This window comes from Ischnura elegans, chromosome 1 (assembly GCF_921293095.1).
Source record: "Ischnura elegans chromosome 1, ioIscEleg1.1, whole genome shotgun sequence".
Taxonomy (NCBI): Eukaryota; Metazoa; Arthropoda; class Insecta; order Odonata; family Coenagrionidae; genus Ischnura; species Ischnura elegans.
Genome location: NC_060246.1, coordinates 108,565,245 through 108,585,854, shown reverse-complemented (window position 1 = coordinate 108,585,854; position 20,610 = coordinate 108,565,245).

Below are 20,610 nucleotides of genomic sequence, written 5' to 3'. Positions count from 1 at the left end.
CTAATGTAGAAAGATATGCTGCATTCATTGGTGCCAATAGTTTTTCGATAAAAATTATAACAATAGCTACAAAAAACATTTCCTTAATTTTCCGTCAGAAACGTGTATTTTCTTCTCGCAATTTCTGCCTGACCGTTGTCTGTATTGAATTGAATCTTCTGCAAAAAAATTATTCACACTATTTTCTCCTTGAAGGTCTTCACCAATTGTACAAATATTGAGTTAAAATGTTGTTATGCCGACGTAACACCCTTTAGGACAAGAAAATTTTGATTTTTGCAAGGTAAAAAGTAGTCGCTTACTAACTTACGTTTCTTACGTCGTAGGTCCCTATATGCTGCGTAACAAATGTGAAGAAAACTAATAGGTTATTTTTGGTGAAAAAATCATTAACTTACATCAATTCTGAAGCGAGTTACAAGGTTTTGATCTTAAGAAAAAATATTACGGTGCCGCTGGGCCGGGCTTCTTGCTTTTTCTTGCGCGCAGAGGGAAAATTCTCGGGCGGAAAAGGAATTTTTTGTCAATGCATACCATGAAATGTATTTATCTATTCGTTTGATATCCTAAACAGAGAATACTCATACGTCGTAACAGCAGTGTGTTTATCTGAATACATTGATACGCGAAAGTAAGCAAGCGGCTTGGAAATAAGACGCTTTCGCCTTGGGTGTTTAGGTACCATCACGGAAACCAAGAAAAAGAATATCTCATAATCTGTGCGAAACACTACCCCATCCAGTGCACGCCTTTTACAAAAGGGGGCTTGGGTTTTTTCTGAGTTCCTTTCATAGGGTACCATAAAACCTGCACCAAAAGCGACCCTAGCCGAAGGGGCCGTGGGAAGAATTTACGAAGGCGTTCAGTTTGTCATTGCATTTTTTTGGAATGAACAAGTGTTGTGTGGTCTGCTGAATTTGAAAATTGTGAAGTGTGTTTTACACTTATCTTTGCTGTAACACGCCCAATCAATATGTCCGATACAAAGAAGAGGAGAAAAGGTGAGAAGCTCATAAGCCGCGAAAGACGGTTGGTGCTCAAAGTCTTCTTGTACTTAAGCATCTTGTACTTGTATCTCTCAGCATTCGTGAGGCCTGCCGAGAAGCTTCGAAGGCTACTGGGTAATAGGAGTTTACTATTTACAGAGTGAGAAAGGAAAGCTCCCGTGGTCCATCGGTAACTCCTTCAAAAACTGAAGAAATTAGACAGCCTTACAAAAATTCGAGAGCAGTGATTTTCGACGGTTTGGTGAGATCGGGAATTAGAAGGAAGGTACATGAATCCTTCGTGAAAAATATTCCTCCGACTTTAAAATCCATCTTAAACTCGGTAAATATGGATAGTATTCTCCCAGATTACAGAAGGACAACACTATATCGTCTTCTTTTGGACCTCGGCCTCGTGTACGAACGCAAGGGGAAAAGAATCATCCTTATCGAAAGGGATGATATTATTCGTTGGTGGCACTGTTAATTATTTAAGGCAGCTAAAAAAATATCGTCGCGAACACAGGACGAGTGTATTCTCAGGCGAAAGTTGGAATAATGTTGGACAAATAGTGAACATTAGTTTGCGAAACAAACAATTAGAAAATCCGCGTCAAGCTTTCCTTGGTGGACTAAATACTGGGCTTGGCCCCCACTTCCCGAGGAGGACGATTTGCAATTATACACGCAGTAACGGAAAATGGGTTCATAAAAGGAGCATTGCATGGGTTTCTGTACAAAAAGAACTCAATGGATGAGCGTGAAGAAGTGGGTGGCGAGTGTTACGAGAGATGGTTTGAGCACTCACTTCTTGCAAACTTATCCGAAGGATCAATTATAGTGGTAGATATAATGCCTCTTATTACTCAAGGAAATTGGAATCCTTGCCTACTACAAGGTGGAGGAAAGAGAACATGAAGGAAATTAGCTTTGAAGATGTCCGCTTGAAAAGAGATCTTTAATTTACAATAAACCAAGTACGGGAAAATTTTGAAAAATTAAAGATTGATGATGTGTTATACAACATCGCCTTTCATGTAATACTAGCCAGAGCTAAAAAATATTGCATAATATGTTAGGAATATAAATTTTGTCTCATTCAGGAGTGGCGATAATTTTTATTATCCTTCAATTTATTGTTATTTTTTACATTACAGATTATTCATTATTCAGCCTGTGCATTGAATAAGTACGTACACATGAAATAACAAAAGACTTTTCCTTTTATATTGCGTTAAAGGTGTTTTAGTTACGGTAAAAAATTCCTTAATTTACGTCGTCTTTCGTGCGATCCCTAAATCCTTTTTGAACTAAACCATTTTGGCGCTCTATTATGTGTGGTTGCATACGCTGTTAGGATGCCTGCCGGCGGAGCGGAAGCTTGGCAACACTGTTATCCATAAGGCCCGTACTGTCAACTAAATGTGGAACGCTCTATAGATAGTCGAATTCCTTCGCATTTACTTTGCTACGTTAAAATATTTACCACAAATGTTTCAGGTTTACTTTATTCAGCTCTTAACGTCCTTATATATTTACGATTGCAAACTAAACCACCGAAAGTAAGCTAACGCAATGCTCGAACTTCTTGTTCAATAACACATTTTTGCTGCGGGGAATTCTTTGAAAAGCAACATCTCATTACTTTTTTCCAAATATACGATAAATTATTCCACGAGACGTTAGTTAATACGTTTAAAAACCTGATCGGAATGAAGTAGCTGGCAAAGGCTTTAACCAAAATTCTCAGTATATCACTCCGGTAGCTTTAGACATCTAACGAGCATACTTGACGAGCTCCTCTCCGAAGTTGATTATCTGGATTCCATGGACCTGTTTAAAAATAAAGGTCATTAGGGGAGTGGAGGTAATGCATAAATAAGGATGTCAACAGTTGCGTATTAACATGTTTATTATTATCATCAAAACTCGAGTGTAATTGTACACATCACAGAGGACATTCTCAAATTCGGCTGCACACATTTCCCTGATACTTTTACTTTTAAGTAGAAGTTGAGAGATAGAGAGAGAGAGAATTGCACTAAATATCTACATATCTGTGGAATAGTCAGGCTTGTTAACAGATTTCAAGGACAGGTGTTTGCCAATAAAGTAATAACAGGATCACTGTCTGGCATGACAGATTTTCAGTAATCAGAGGCAATGACTGAGGAGTCACTGCTATATCTACCAGAAGAGGCAGATCAAAACATTTGGGAGAAAGTCTCACCTAAGATTCCAACATTATAAACATTCTTGCGTAAGCTAAACCTCCCTAGTTTTAAAATTGGAACTTTTTAAAAATAAACACTAACATTGCGTGCCTAGTTTACCACAACAGAGAGCTAAATTCAAGGTATGGGGTTAAGGATAATGTGTTCGGAACAAGTATGCCGTCATGCTTATGAACCACTGTCCAAACATTTCACAAATCAAGAAACTGAACTTTTCTCCAAGATTCACTAAGCTTGAAATAATATTTTGTCGGTCGTATGTCTCCTTCACCGTAATGCTCTCCTCCACCGCCTCTTCCAATACAGAAAATTCCTTCACCTTTCTTCGTTTGCCTGGGCTCTCCCGTATGCTCATCTAGGAACACAGGTAGATGGGGTAATTTCAATGGTGCGGAAAGTAATCTCGCTGTCCTCTCATCATACTTCCCTAATTCACGAATTATGCCATGAGGAGCAAAATTCTCTTCACACACACCTGTAAAAGTAATGCAATTCACTATTTAGGTCTCAGTACAACAATCAAATTAAATTATTACGGAGGCTTCCGCGGTTACTTGATTGGTGACGGTTTTCCGGGTTTACACCGCGTTGATTCATGTTTTGCGGACGACAGTTTCGGGCGCGTTCCAGCATTTGGACCCGAAGACGGGAGCTGGAACGCGCCCGAAACTGTCGTCCGCAAAACATGAATCAACGCGGTGTAAACCCGGAAAGCCGTCACCAATCAAGTAACCGCGGAAGCCTCCGTAATAATATAATCCACCTCTACGGGGAGGATATTTTCAAGAGTAGTAGAAGATTTGAGAAGCTGAGGAAGAAGAAATTCAAACTTCTTTCTTCTTTGGCTTTCCTCGAGAGATGCAGAGACTCGGATACGCTACCATCTTTTCTCAACATCAAGCATCCTATCCAGTCTAAGAAGGCGAAGAGAATTCTCCGCCGTGCGAGCTTTGCTCTACTAAGAGAACGAGTGCAGTACACACGCAGTGCTCTCCATTTTTGTTCGACGGAACTCTACTACCTACATCTAGAGCTTAGCAGCAAATTGATACCAGAGGATTTGGAGACCTCTGACCTCCTCCGGAGTGAAAAAGATCGTCATCCATCAGATATATATGAAGGCGTGTATGAAGTAACGTGTTCCTGTGGTTTATCATACATCGGGCAAACATCTAGATCCCTCAAATGCAGAATAAATGAACATCTTAAGGCAACCGAAAAGAAAATTTTTCGTCTTTCTGCGGTTGCAGAGCATGCATGGTCGGAACCTGGGCACGTCATACTTTTCAAGGAATCGAAAATCATCGCCAGGGAAAATAAATATTTCCCTAGGCTGATAAGGGAGGCGATTGAAATAGCGAGTCACCCAAACAACTTCAATAGGGAAGACGGCTATCCTTTATCCTCATCTTTCAAACGGCTTTTCCAACAATGGAATTAAAAATCAACATCCGCCTGACTAGCTGTAAATAAATAAGGATCTCAGATCTGCAAATCATTTGGACCCGAAGACGGGAGCTGGAACGCGCCCGAAACTGTCGTCCGCAAAACATGAATCAACGCGGTGTAAACCCGGAAAACCATCACCAATCAAATTAAATATTTTACATATATACGCTCATATAAAAAGTAATCCCTTACTTCCCATTACATGATATTTTGAATGACTATTAATTTATTTTAAAGCATTTTCAATTCTTTAGACTACTCTATTTTCTATTCTACCCCTTATGCCTTTAATTTTTAACCCTGAGAAAACTGAGGCGTGTATAGGGACACCAATGACTACAATATTTATTACGGAGGCTTCCGCGGTGAGTTATTTGGTGATTGGTTTTCGGGTTCATTCTGCATTGACTCATATTTTGCGGACGACAGTTTCGGGCGCGTTCCAGCTCCCGTCTTCGGGTTCAAATGATAACCAATGATAATGTCCAATCATTTGGAACCGAAGACGGGAGCTGGAAAGCGCCCGAAACTGCAGTCCTCAGAATATGAGACCACGCGGAATGAACCCGAAAAACAATCACCGACAACAATATTTGTTTAATTTTGAATAATCGAGAATTATGACTTGCAGGAATTAATAAGAATTGATTCACCAAATAGGAGGCATGAATAAATAAAATTTGACGAATTGCCCAAATTTTTAACTAGAAAGCAATAACTTTTCTCTCGCTGCGATCAATACAATAAGCCTTCCAATAAAAAAAGCTATTAATAAATGCTACTCTAGCCGATTGGATTTTTTATATTTGTTTAAATGATACCACGGCCGTGCTTCTTTTATTTATAATTAATTAAGTAAGTACTTGAATATTTGGCCAGCAAGACTAAATTTACACTCTTTGACTCCACCAAACAATAAAATTAAAATAATTTACACACTTCCAAGTACAGGAAATCTTGGACTGCTGCCAATTAAATTAAAAGAAATTCTAATTTTTTTAAGTAGTAAGTGAATGCCGCTATTCAATTCCTCATCTCTTTAATTATAACCCACAAGATTAATTGTAAATATCTATATTAAATCATGAAAATATTTCATTCGCATCAAACGTTGACGTAAAAACAAAGATCTTTTATGCACTGGAGTAATTTCACTGTGCTACCTTTACTTATTACCATATTAAGAACCTTTCAGTAATAGCTTAAAGCAATATCAATCTGAATTAAATGATATACTTCAATCCACCGAATGGGATTCATGACTAAATTAAACATGCCGAATTACCTATTTAACAATGAATAACTTTTCCACCACTGCAATCATTATCATAAGACTTAATAATTAAAGACAATAACTAAGGCAGGAACGTTTAATAAATGTTTAATCACTCAGGAGACTTTAAAAGTATCCATCGATTCATGCCCTTCAAATTTAAACTCGGCAATTTCATCGAAATAAGAAGTAGGCATCTTTAACAACACCAAAAATTCTTTTGAACACACTTTCATCAATACCTCTATAATTATACGATACGTACCTTATTGTTCTTTGTTGGCTCAATTTCTTCTCTCATAATGGCACGAATAGATTTTTCTCAAACTTCTGGATCGCTCGGCAAATTGAAAACAGACACCTTGGGCCCCGTCTTGTAATTTCCTCGGCAGTCAGAAACACTGCGGTAGTTAGGCTAATTGCACAACTTTTTACACTTTAGTAGAACTTCAGTGACATCCACTGCTACCGTAGAACGAACCACTGCTAAAAACCTCTATATTTTCTTCAAATTATAGTTTTATTTTCACGTCTCACTCATTCAAACGACTTCTGTTTATCTCTTGGACAATGCTACTATCCTTCCATCAACAACTCCCTAACAACATTTGTAACCCCACTCGTCCTGACGTCACCGACCTTCTCTGCTCGCTTGCGTAGGCCTTGTCTCTCGGTGGCTACGGCCTAATTCGCTTAACATCTGGGTAACGCTGTCTGTACGCCCGTAGCAGTTTTTGACGAAACGCGCAGCCTTCCTTTGTATTTTATTCAGTTCGCGGATTAAGTCTTTCTGCACCGGATCCCATACACTCGCTGCATATTCAAGGTGAGGTTGGACGAGAGCGAAATAGCACCTTTATTTCATTTTCTCATCCGAAAATCTTCCCACAATACGCTTGACGAATCCTAATTTCTTCAGGGCTATGCCGCAAATATTCTTTATATGCGTTCCCCACGTGAGGTTCGAGGTTATCGTAACTCCCAGGTATTTCACTTCGTCTGTTGCCTTTATGTTAATACCATCCACCGCACAAACATGGTTAGAATTGGACGAATTCCGCAAGAAATGTAACGCCATGCATTTGCTCAGATTAAGTTCGAGTCCCCACTCTTGGCTCCACAAATGAACGTTGTTTAGGTCAGATGATAGAATTTCATAGTCAGAGTGATCACTTTATCGCGATAGATGACAGCGTCGTCAGCAAATAAACGTATTTTATTGCTAATGCGGGAGCAGAGATCATTAATGTATATAATGAACAACAGGGGGCCGATTGCGCTTCCCTTTGGAACAGCTGATGTAACTTTTACAACATCAGAGCTAACTTCGTCAAGAACTACTTTTTGTTTACGATCTCTGAGAAAGTCGCGTATCCAGTTTACAACTGTTTCGTTTAATCCGCGTGACTGTAATTTGTATAAAAGCTTGTTGTGAGGTACAGTGTCGAAAGCTTTCTTAAAATCTAGAAATAGTGAGTCAACTTAACTTTTCGATTCACCAGATTTTATAACGTCGTGAAGAAAGAGCGCGAGCTGTGTTTCGCATTATCTACCTTTTCGGAATCCGTGCTGACAGTCATGGAGGAAGTTACGTCTGTCCAAGAAAGTCATGATATTGCTAACGATGATATGCTCAAGTATCTTGCCTATAATCGATGTTAATGAAATCGGACGGTAGTTCCCTGGGTAATGTCTGTTTCCCTTTTTGAATATGGGTGAAACGATTGCAATTTTCCAGTCTAGCGGTAACGTCCCTTCGGAGAGTGACTTCTTGAATATGATCTCTAAGTAAGGTGCGATCTGTGGAGCTAACTCCTTGAGGACACGCGCGGGTATTCCCTCCGGACCCGGAGATTTACTATTCTTAATCGATTGTAGTTGTTTAGTTATCCCATCACGTTGTATAGATCAATTCGTCAGTATGTGGGATGCCTAAATTGAATTGAGAATCGTCAGTAGTGTATACACTTTCGAAGTGGGAGTTGAAAGAGTTAGCTTTGCCAATATTTCGTTGACAAGTTTACCATCTTTATCAAATAACGAATCTACGGTTGAATGTTTTCCCTGAAGCCCTCTCGCGTACGACCAAAATGATTTCGGATTTTCTTCGAATAATTCTTTATAAGTAATATATCAATATTCTTTATAATAAATACTTTTTTCTTAAACTTTCGCATTGAAGTGCGCATTGATTTCTTGGTTATTGAGCGTTGTACAGCGTAGCTTTCTTTAGCTTCAAGTTCCTTCAATTTATTACGTGTCGTAATGGACTTTCTATGTAGTTGTATAGTTTTCTCTGTTTCTTAAGTTCCCTTCTGACGTCGTTGTTGTACCAGCGAGGTTCCTTATTATCACATTTCAGCTTTTGCGGAATATGTTCGTTGATCCCTTGGCGCAGAATTTTTAAGAAGTGTTTCCATGTTACGTCTGTGCTTCGGTCCTTTGATGTAACTACGAATTTTTTGTAGGAGTCATTAAGCTTCTCGCCAAATTTTGTGAAGTTGCATTTATCAAATAAGTAAATATTGCGTTTTGGTTTTACGGCTGACACTACATCAATTTTTAACGTTGCAAAGATTACTCTGTGATCGCTCATACCGTCAATAATATCGAGTTGTTTTATCAACTTAGGATGGCTTACTGCTAAAAGGTCTAACTGCTAAGGTCTTGTCAACTACTTGGGCGACAGAGTGATTTGCAAGTATGTTGAGTAATACTTCGCTGATTTCTCTATTCCTTGAATTTGGTTTAACAGTATAAGTATCCCAGTTTATGGATGGAAGATTAAAATCTCCCCCGATTACTATTACACTTTTACTGTCTCTCTGAGTAAATGGAGATATTTGATTTTCAAGAAGGTACATAATATCGACTTCGGAGTTCGGCGGTCTATAAAAAGAGCAAACATGAATACTCCTTTTGTTTCGTTGTTTAATTGTACACCATACGCTTTCTATTTCGTTGTCAATTATTTCGTGGGCGGCGCTGTGTAAATGTGATTTAACTGCTATAAAAACTCCGCCACCTGTTCTATTGCATCGATTGCATCTGTAAATTTTATATTCTGGAGGAAAAACTTTGCTGTCGCTTATATCTTCCGTAAGCCAACTCTCTGTTCCCATGACCACGTCTGCGTTCTGAAAAATTTGCTCTATGTCAGCGCGCTTGTTTTTTACGCAACGGCAATTAACCACAACAAGGTTAATGTCATATTTTGTAGTTTGAGTTTCGGTTGGTTCTTTTCCAAGCTTTTGTATACTCAGCGAGTGAATTTTATTGGCAGTATTAATAATGTTTGACATGTTTTCTTTCTCTGGAGCACGCGTTTTGGGAATAATAACGCTATTTTCCGGCGTAACCGTATCTAAGCTAACTTTCTTGTATCTTTCGCATTGCGGATTTCCTTGAAGGCTACGTTTAATTAAATCATTGATAGTCCCGCTAGATGATCTACCCTCTAGTTTAAAAAATAACTACAGTGCTAAAAAATCCTACGATACTTCTCAATGTTTGATGCGTGAAAAAAGAACTAGTAATCAAGGTGAACTGTCTTATTGGTGATGAAGATTTGTGGCGGAATTGACATCCTTCTGGGAGAGATGTAATTGTTTAGAACATCCGGATTAATGTTTTACTTGTTTTTTTATGTTTCGTACTAATTATGAGATTTCGTGTATGCTGTGCTTCGTTGACGATTCTGAGGATTTAATATCATATTTGATCGTGGAGTGATATTTTAGGTTCATGGACTAATAACTGTTCCGGTAACTATAGTACTGAGAAGTGAGATTAAATCCACCCAACATTTCCAACAGTCCATTCTTTCTGAAGTATCTCTATTAAGTTGATAATTTGGAAGTCCCTCATCAAAACCCTGTTTTCACTTGATAATATTATGATGATGGTCTATTCCGATTTGATACCCCAGGAAGTTTTCAAGGTCTCGCAAACTTACGGATGATGGAGGTTCAAGCATGATTACGTTAAAGAAATTTTTTTCGGAGGTCGGCGTACCTTTAAGCATAAATATTGCGTCCGGTTCGAATATAGACTACGTGACGAATCAATCTGTTTCGTGACGAACCAATCAGTTTCCCTTAGAAGGATTCGTGGACGACTAACACCAGCCCCTCTCTTTCCTTCGCGGTCGTTGCATAATATACGGTAGTTCTGAAATGCTACAAAACTATTGAAAATAGATGGTTTCATTTAGGTGTAAGTGTCACTGATTAATGTGTGTACAACACTATGATTATGACATAGTTTCAATTCATCAAAGTGAGTTATTAGTAATTGTTGAAAGTAGGGATGGACGGATCCAGGATTTTTTTTTCGGATCCGGATCCGGATCGGAATTTTGATTTTCGGAGCCGGATCTTTCGGATCGGATACTTTCGGATCCAAATGCATTTGAAATTCCTGCAATGAAACGAAGTAATTATTCAAGTTTACTCTGGATAAGTACAATCGAAGGAATGCTTTTTAGATTTTCATACACATTTTAATATTTTTATAGGCTTTCAATTTGTTTTTTTTTTTCAACATATTTACATGCTCCGGACCTAAACTGTTACGGTTGGGTTTGGAAATGAAAATAGGAAAAATCTTCGGATAAACCACTGACCAGTGGCGTAAGACAAGAATCGCATGCGACGGTCTATTCGAAGAGAGAATCGGAACTCTTTCCATGCTTATGGGGTATTGTATTCACTGAAGCTATTATTTAAAATTTCGAACTCCGATCCGATGTCTTCCGCGACTTTGGATCCAATGAAGGGCAATATCCGCGGATATTTGGATCCGAGGTATCCGATCCGGCCATCCCTAGTTAAAAGGAGAAATTTTTATCCGGAATCGGCATCTTGGGTTTGCTCACTTGTTGTTTAGGTCCATAACTCTTAAAATAGATCAATCAATAATTAAATCTCTTTGTGAGCATATGGCTTAGGCGTTCCCTTTGACTACACAGTAAGGATAGTGCAATTTCTTACCCATAAAAATTGCTTTGCTTAATCACTTTGCCTTTCTTTTTCAGATCTCTTGCGAAGGTAAAGAGTTTCATACGATGTTATGTTAGTTCTTCGTCAATATATATTGTTTGGTAGGGGATGGACGATGCATTTTAGTGCCGTCCAATGTCTTAAGTTGTGAAATTATTCTCGGTACTCCGCATTCTTAGGAGTTGATTCCTTTTTCGTTGCCTCATAAAGCTTGCACAAATAGCAGCTGGAGTGTGTGGTTTTGATATTCTGTTTATTCGCCGGCAGATGTAGTCAGTACCATCCAACGTCGCATCGACTTCAAGTGAGATGCAAATTATTTGTATACTACATTTTCACTGAAAAATGGGGACACTTCTATTTTTCTCTGCGATATTTAGTAAACCTTGCACAAATTTTACTATCATGAATTCGAAATCACTAAATTTTACATAATATAGTATTTCTTGGAGTTTAGGTCATTTATAAAATAAGTTTCGGCCAACGTTTCGATTTTTTTTAAATCATCTTCAGGGCTATGTAAGAAAAAATGTGTGAACAATATAAAATACAGAGAATGAAACGATACACAATATTTATGTATCAGAAAAGGAATAATGTGGTTTTTTTTACAATATAATTTAAAAAAATATAAATATATATATAAACATATATATATATAAATAGTTAAAGTTAATATCGATAAACACAGAGACACAAAATGAAACACTCACATTGAATAAATAAACTCGAAGCTATCGAAGCACTTCAGGCTTCTTCGTCAGCTGAAGTATGAATGGAGAGGAAGGGAGAGGGTTGGAAGAGGGAGAAGAGCGGTAAGGGGAGAGGTGTATGGGGAGGGGGAGTTAGGAATAGGGGTTAGGATGCGACGTTCAGACCTGGAAAACTATTGGCTTGAAAGTGCCAAATGCAAGCCAATTCGAGGGTGTCGAGGTTGAGGGCGGAGTCGGTGGGAGGGAGGGAGGCAATGATGGATACTTTGTAGCATTGATTGAAAATGGAATCATGTGAAAGACAATGTGTAGGAACTGGTAGAGAGGAGTGGGGGGAAGATGGACAACAGGAGGCGCGATGATTGTTGATTCTGAGATTGAGAGGGGTAGTGCATTGGCCAATATAGAAAGCAGGGCAGAAATTACAGTGAAGAAGGTAAATGATGTTGGTGGAAATACAAGTAGTGGAGGGGAAAATCGGTAGGAATTTAAGCTTGGGAAGAAAAGAGGCAGGGGGTGGAGAGAATATCTTGCAGGTTTTACACCTGGGACGATTGCAAGGTGAGGGCGTGGAGATAGTGACTGACTGCGACTTTCGGTGGGCCGATATGTCACGGCTCGTTTTCGTTTGAACGAGTTCACCGAAGAAACAGAGATTTTGTCATTAATTGGGAGTCTCACCCCAAACTTAAGCGTTCAAATCATAAAATATTGTTTAATAATTGTAAATTAGACAAAGCACAGACGCAATCGAGGAGAAAAACGACGTTTTTATTCATTAAATATCCCAAATGTAATTTTTCTCATTACCCACTTTAGACAGTTGATGTTTGTGAATTTTGTTATCTCAAAGTGCATATCAATTTTTTTAGCTATCGCATGGGTTACTGTGCTTCCAAAGTTTCTATGTATACTAATCTTAAAATTCCGAGGTGGTGCCAATGGCAAGATGGACGCCGTGCGCTAATATCATTCAAGTAAATTCGAACCTGCCTGAAATTGCATTCGAATGATCATTCGAATGCAGGGTATTTCCGTTATACACGGTGAATGATGGTCATTTGCAAAGTAATTCGAATTATCATTCGAATGAAAATTCACCGTGTAAAGCGGCCTTACCACCCTTAACGATAAGAAAATTCGGATTTTTGTAAGGTAAAAAATAGTCGCCTACACTCTTACGTTCCTTACGTCGTGTATGCTGCGTATTAAATTTGAATAAAACTACAAAGTTATTTTTAGTGAAAATATCGTTTACTTATCTCAATTTTGAAGGGACTTACAAGGTTTTGATCTCAATAAAAAAAATATGGCACCGCTGAGAGGAGTTTCTCGCTTTGTCTTGCCACCTCCATGGGCGCGGAGGGAAAATTCTCGGAAGGAAAAGGAGATAGATTTTCGTCAATGCATGCTGGGAAATATGTACTTCTTTGTTACATATACTGAATAGAGAATACTTATGCGTTACAACAGGAATGTTGTTTTTTCAATACTTTTTATTTATGCTATTTTTTATTTGAAAAAGCAAGTAAAATTTGACGGCTTGGAAAGATCAACTTTTCGCCTAGGTCTTTCGGTCTAACCACAGAAGCAAAGACAGGAAATATCTCATAATCCGTGTGGAGGACCTCCCCTTCCAGTGCATGCATTTTATAAAAGGGGGCGGGGTTTTTCCTCTAGTTCCATTCATAGGGTTCCATAAACAACTGCACGAGAAGCGACCTCAGCCGAAGGGGACAGGGGAAGAAATAGCGAAGGCGTTCAGTTTGTCGTTGCATTTTTTTTTAGAATGAATGAGTGTTGTGTGATCGGCTGAGTTTGAGGTTTGTAGAGTTTTTTTATTCCTCTCTCTGCTTTAAATTTTCCTACCACTACGTCCGATGCGAAGAGGATGAGAAAAGGTGAGAAGCTCAGAAGCTACAAGAATGGGTTGATGCTCAACGTAATGGACAAAAAAACAATAGAATGACGAACAATAGGCACCTCTATTTTATCCTGTAAATTGTCTGCATGCCACGTGTCTTCTTCCTTTTTCTTGAGGTGCTGTACATAGTTTTTTCCTGTTATCATAATTAATAGTATCAAAGCTTTTTGCAATTAGTCATTCCACCTAGGCCTTTAAGGAAGTTGAATTATTTTTCCCGACGCACAGTGGGCTAAAATCGGAAAAAGTGGCCAAAATCGCAAAAACGATTTTTTTTTGAGCTAGGAAGTTGAAACTTTGCATGCATATTTTCAATTAAATTGTGCATAACTTGCCTGATTTTTACTTTCCTGTGCCTTTGCGTTAAAAATATACATGAGTTTCAAAGTTGAACAAATTTAGCGGTAAACGACCACCATCGATTTTTTTCTGAAAAATGCCAACATTATCCTCGTACAGTGGTTTCACGAATAGTTTTATCCACAAAACTGTTATACCATCTTAATTGGCACTTCTTTTTCTTCCATTTGGAGGGTTTTTAAATATTTTTTCGTCATTAACCATAGATATATAACAAAATGCGGAGTCTGTTTTCAGCCAATTTTTACATACATATAGAGAACAAGTAGATACTACCGCCGACTTCTGCCAAGTGACTTATACCACGTCGTTTAATGAAGCTTCTACACTTTAAATCTAAAGTAAAATCTTGCACCAACTTGCAACCCCGAATTTTAAATTGTTTTTCCGAGGGTGCGGTTGACTCCGGTTCTTTTCGGCGTAGGCGGAGAGTACGGCGACGCGGCAAGCGTGTGGATTTCAATATGGCCACATTCACTTTTGTATCTGGATAATAGATGTAATAATGTGATAATGTAATAATAGGTATAATGAAGGTGGTGTTTCTTCTCGATCGGAGTGTATATACATTGACCGATATGGTCTTTCCTCCATTCTGTCGTATGAACAATATTCTCTTCCAATATTCTTGTGGAGTTCTCGATACCTTGTTTCTCTCACAACCACACTTACAGCCTTGGCGTCAAGTTGAGAATTCAATAGAATACCGCCACACCGCACAACGGTCCCAAATCGAAAAAAGCTGGCCAAAAGTCATTTTTTCGATTTTTTACGAGAATGTTTTTAACTATGTATTCGGATTCTACAGGATATGGCTTACAAATATTTCGTACCTGATAGGTCTGAGAGATTATTATGTTGACTTGTGTAACACGTCGAACATGGCCATGTTCAGCCTAAAACTCCCGTTGTTGCGCACAGTGGGCTGAAATCGAAAAAAGCTGGACAAAACCTCGAAAATGGTTTTTTTGAGTTTGGAAGTTGAAACTTCGCACAGTTGTTGCCAACACATTAGTGCATTTTTTGACGCAAAATGTTTTTCTTAGGCTAATTTTGATATAAAATACATAGCCTCAAAGTTGAACAAATTTGGCGCAAATTGTCCGCTTTGAATTTTTTTCGATATTCAGCATGTTTAAACTAATGTCACACGTATAGTAGTAATTCAATAGCAACAAAAATTTACAAAATTGTTAAACGGTTTGTTATCGTCGATCACCATCAACTTTCACGACTTAGTTGTTTTATTTGTGACCAATACGATACAAAATGGCGGACCCTGTTTTTCGTCGATTTTTTGTGTTTATGTAGGATTTTAAAAAAAGGATCACCGGGTTACCTCGAGGTATTTACACCACATATACAACAAAGTATATAGATTACGATAATTGGAAGTACAGCTGCGACCACCTGCGACGCCGAAATTAAGATCGATTTTTCGAACGTGAGGCACCGCCCAGAGCTTGCTGCTGGCCACGGGAATTGCCGTACTCGACGGATGTTGGATAGTGAATCATTTTAAGCAAATTTATTGTATAAAAGCTATGATATATTATTACTACATTTATTTTCCTTTTGTTGTAACCTGATTTCTTTACTGTCTTGTAATATTTATCGTCGATGCAGTACAAAATGGCGGACGCTAATTTCAGTAACATTTTTGTCCGTGTGTGGCTGTATAAAAAGGAGGACACCGAGTTGCTCTCAGATATTTACATCGTAATTGCATCAAGCCTTTTAAAGTCTTCATCCACAGAAATAATCTGCGACCGTTCGCAACAAACTAAATAAAATCGATGTTTTTAGCGTTCCGCACAGTCCGCGGCTGCTCCCTGGGCGCATGGAATGTCGTGACGCAGCGTGCATCATAAAGCGATATGAAGTCTTTGCTGTGGATATGTTTTATTCCAACATAATTATTACTATTCCATTTCAGGTTGGTATGTTGTCACTTTAGGTAAATGAATTCATTCCTCTAACCATTTTTCTTACTAGTGAATATTTACCAAATTCCCGAATGCAAACTAGCTGACTTGAAACTCTGACAATTCCGCTCGTGCATTTTACCACTTGGATGGGTGAAACGGCTCTATTAGCCTGCTTCTAACCTCAAAGGCAAAATAAATTTTACAACCAGCGGACCAGCCCGCAGCCTGTTGGTATTTGCCCGTCCACCCCATGCGGTAGTCGCGAAAAGTGTCTTTTTATGACCCCACGTTGCACGTGTGCGGTCCCTTTTACCTTTTTCGGAAATTCCGTTTCCAGAAAGAAATGCATATATGAATTTAGTTTTGAATATAGAGTGAAAGAGGTTAGTTTTGCTGTGGTGATTTTGGATGCACTCGGGTACACACGCTTTGGATATTGAGAACTCCGGGGAATCTCATCGGTTTTCTGCTTTAACTGCATTGGCGGTGTCAATCACTCATTCACCAGGCGTCTATCATCCAAATGGTAAGAGACTTTCATTTGTAGTTCTTTATATTTGCCTCGTGGCTGAAGCAGTTTCCCTTTTTTTATTTACCATTAACGCCTCTAGAATGGACCCTTTCTTTAATTTTCATGTATGTTACTTGTTATTGGTAACTCGTTCGCCTGTAATAGAACCAGTGTTGAATTGAAGAACAAATTTGGAGCAATTATAGAAATGTCTGGTCTCGAGGTAACTCGTCTATTGCTTCATAAAAAAGTTGTCAAATCCGGAATGTAAATCCTTTGCGGAGAGATATGAATTTTTAATGTAATATCTGACGAAAAAACTTCACGCGCAAGGTAATATTGAAGCTACGAAGGGCCTTAGTGACCCTCTTAAACGATATTTTTTGATCCGCTACCAAAGGAAATGGGAAGCCTGCAGTAGAGACAATGAAAGATTTTTGGGGAGAAATATTAAGTGGCTGAAAGCACCTATATATGTATCAGAAAACGTTCTAGAATTGAACAGAGCTTCTAATTCTTCGGGTAAGTATATGCGATTAATAAGTGACCTGAGTTGTTGCATTATCTCAATGTATTTAAGGGCGATTTTTCACTCATTTTGATCCAATTATAATCAGGTGAACGCCCGGAAAAAAATTGACGAAGTTAGCGAAAGAACTAAGAGGAGGAAGACTGAAAGTCTTAGGTCTTCTCACTCGGCGGCAACTTTATCATTCGCAGCATCGATGATATTAAGAGAGGAAGGAGATGAGGCGGCCTCCAAATTAGTGAAGTAAATTACAACGACCACTCCAACCAGAGCAAGGAGAGTCCTAGCTAAATGGAAGACACCCATCTCAGGTTCCTCCATGATGTCAGAAGACGAGGCTCTTTCTGTAATCATATCGATTCAACTAACAAAAAACCAGTACAAGGGTCTTCGGAAAATAGCTGAAAGCCATGGTCATAAATTATACCCGAACTATGAAAGAGTGAGGTTTGCTAAATATGCTGCGTAGAGATTATAGAGATAATAGAAATATCGTGCGAAGTCAATCTACAAAGTCTCCTCTTGCACACTGCCTCACGGATTCTAGCTTGCGTGGCAACTGTTCCTGATGCCAGAAGTGAATTGAAGTGCACTTTGATTTGTAAATATGGTTTCGACGGCAGTTCTGGGCATTCACAGTTTAAGCAAGTTCGGCAACAAGAGCCTAGGTCGGAGGAATATTTGTTTTTGCGTTCTGTGGTATGTGGGTATATTTTAGTTTGAGGGGGAACCATGACTGTGTACTGCGTTGTCAGCACGTTATTCCGAAATAAGGTCTTGGCGCTAAGAGAAATAAATGCTCCCTAATCCCCTTGCCGTCCCACTGCAGCCAAGAATTGTTCACAGGATCATTTCAACAGCCCGTGGACAGGATGGAATACGGAGGGAAAAATTCGTCTAAACCCACCAATGGTGCGTGCATCGTGCAAGTGCATATTTTTTTCTCATATAATAACGGAATGAGGATGACGGCCCCCCTCACCATGACCATTGCAAGGATGTGATGAATATTTCCCTCTCAGCTTTATTTAATGATTTTCTTAGTGAACAAGTGCTGTGCTCCGAACTGTGTAAACACTGCCAACTGGAGAAACTTGTCCTGTCCAGATAATAGAGTTATTGATTTGTCAATGTTTGGCATTCAAATTTCAGGAAATGCCGGAAACTCAGAGTCAAGTCTATACAACCTTTATATGTTTTATTCATTGTCAACTCATAATATCCGTTTTTTTATTGGTTAAAATGCACAGCGATTTGAAATGACATACATCGTGTCTGCCGTAAATGCACCTGAAAATTTTGAATAATGGGTGCCGAAAATTTTTCGTACCTTGGGGTGTACAATAACAATACATAGAGAAAATAATATTCATAAGCGAATATTAAGGAATGCGTAGTGGAATATTTGGAAACAAGATTTCGACTGAATGAAATCAAGCATGCCAAAAATATTTTGATGCGTTTTATGCGAAGAATATTTTTCCCGAAATACCTCAAAAAGTGGAGTCGCTCGAGGACAGATGAGCATTTCAAAGAGACGTACAAAAGCTGGTTACAGAAGGAATGAAATTTCCTCCAGAAGTTATCAATATCTCCCTCTCACATCTAGTGAGTGAAAATGATTACCGTGCATAGAGTCGAATATATGCTGTGTGTAAAAATAGTCTTTCATTGATTACAATCGTCATATTTTAAAAGTTTTCATTCAGGATTTCATTTCAGACAAGACGAAATAGCATGTAAATATAATATTTTATAATCAATAAGTAAGAAATACTGAACCAGCTTCCATAATTTTGAAAAATTTCCGAACAGATGCTTTTATATGCATGAAATATAATTATTAATGTGATTTGCAATTTTCATGACAGGTATCGATGAAAGACTTCTCCATCGACTTTCAGTGATACTAAAATCCCTATCCTATGGCTATGAGATAAATAATGAAGCCTTCAGCCAATATTGACTGGAAATAGTGAATTGCATATCGAGCTTTATAGTTGTTATTACATGCTGCCCATGGTACATAAATTGCAGATACATGGAACAGCAATTGCCAAAGAATCCTTTCTTACAATTGAAGTTCTAACGGAGGAAGCATCGGAGGACAGGAATTTAAACATGAGGAAATTCCGAGAGCAGCGTACAAGAAAATTCTCAAGAATGTTAAATGATGAAGAAATCTTTCGAAGACCTCTTTTTAATATATATGAATCATACATTTTAATTAAATCAGGGGTTACAAAAAAACGAGGTCAGGTGAGATGAAAAGTTGCTAATTTTAAGTGATTCGCAGATTGACATCGGACCACGATTCTTTTAAAATTCGTTTTTTGTGATACGTAATAAGAGCGATTTTATTGAAATTCAAACATTTTTCTCAGCAAAGTCATTTTATTTAATCTAATGTGACTAATCAAATACATGGTAGCCGAAATGAATAAGTGTGAGTATTTTTTTCCGATTTTGGTATCTCACCGACTATGCTGATGGTCGCGGGTTCGAATGTCGTCAATTTCATGTAAGTATTAAATCTATCATGACTTTTAACAACAATTTATTTTATATTTTACCTTCAAATTATACTCATTTAAGCTCTCCATGAACATCAAGTTATTGCCAATCGCATTGACATCATTATCGAGATTTTCTAAAAATTGTTCAAATAATAACAGCACAAAAAATACTATAAAGAAGAACTATCGTAAAAATAATGCCAAAATCAGATTCGGGCGATCAAAATCAGTAAGACACTTCCACTTTTGTCGCTAATTCAGGTAAAATTACGACGTAATTAATTTTGGCCAGCTTTTTTCGATATTGGATCACTGTGCGCCGCTCGTTCAATTCTCCTCGAAACAAGCCTCTACAAGTGCTTTTTGCTGTTGATATCCGCCGATTATCGAAAAAAATACATTGATTATACATTTCGGTGCGGAAAAGGGGCAAAATTAACTATCAGTATTATGCAAGCGAAATGTAGGTGCTCCGATGCGTGCGAAATGGCAACACTATAGGCAATCCGGTGCCATTGAATCTCCTCCTTGGGCAAATTTCTGGCTGCCTGCCTGGGTCGAACTCCCCCGATCCAAACTGACTTATTGTTAGCCCGAACCAAATTTCTTAAATCTGCTGCTCGGCTTGAAGGGGGTGGCATAGTTCTACATCGACTTCTTGTAGACTTGCGTTTTCTTCTTTTTGGTGTGGCTACAATGGACCTCAACATCCTCCTCTATCCCTGAGCTTACAATCGGAGGGGTTGGTCTTCTTAGCTCCTCACCCCTCTTCTCCAAGCCCCTGAGTGAACATGGAGAATATATTACACATACATCATATGTAATATATTAATCTTACAGCAATTGAGGGGGTTCTGCGATTGTATTCATCCGCCTGAGACGTCTTCTCCTCCACAATCGCCTGTCACCAAGGAGGATGGGGAAGGAAAAGGATTGCGCGCTCACTAGTCATTGCCTGGGCTGCATGCCATGATTCTATACTGATGCATCAGTGAATATTGTACCTGTATTTCAGCGTTGATGAGTGTGTCCATGACACTAGAAAAGCATCAGAATATAGTCGGAATGACTTAACAAGAGTGCAAGGGACCAGTGTACACCTATCCAGAGTAAGTGAAGGAGTAATCAAAGGAATGGGTTACTAGTGAGCGCGTGCATTACGTACCAAATTCAGAAGAATAAAGAAT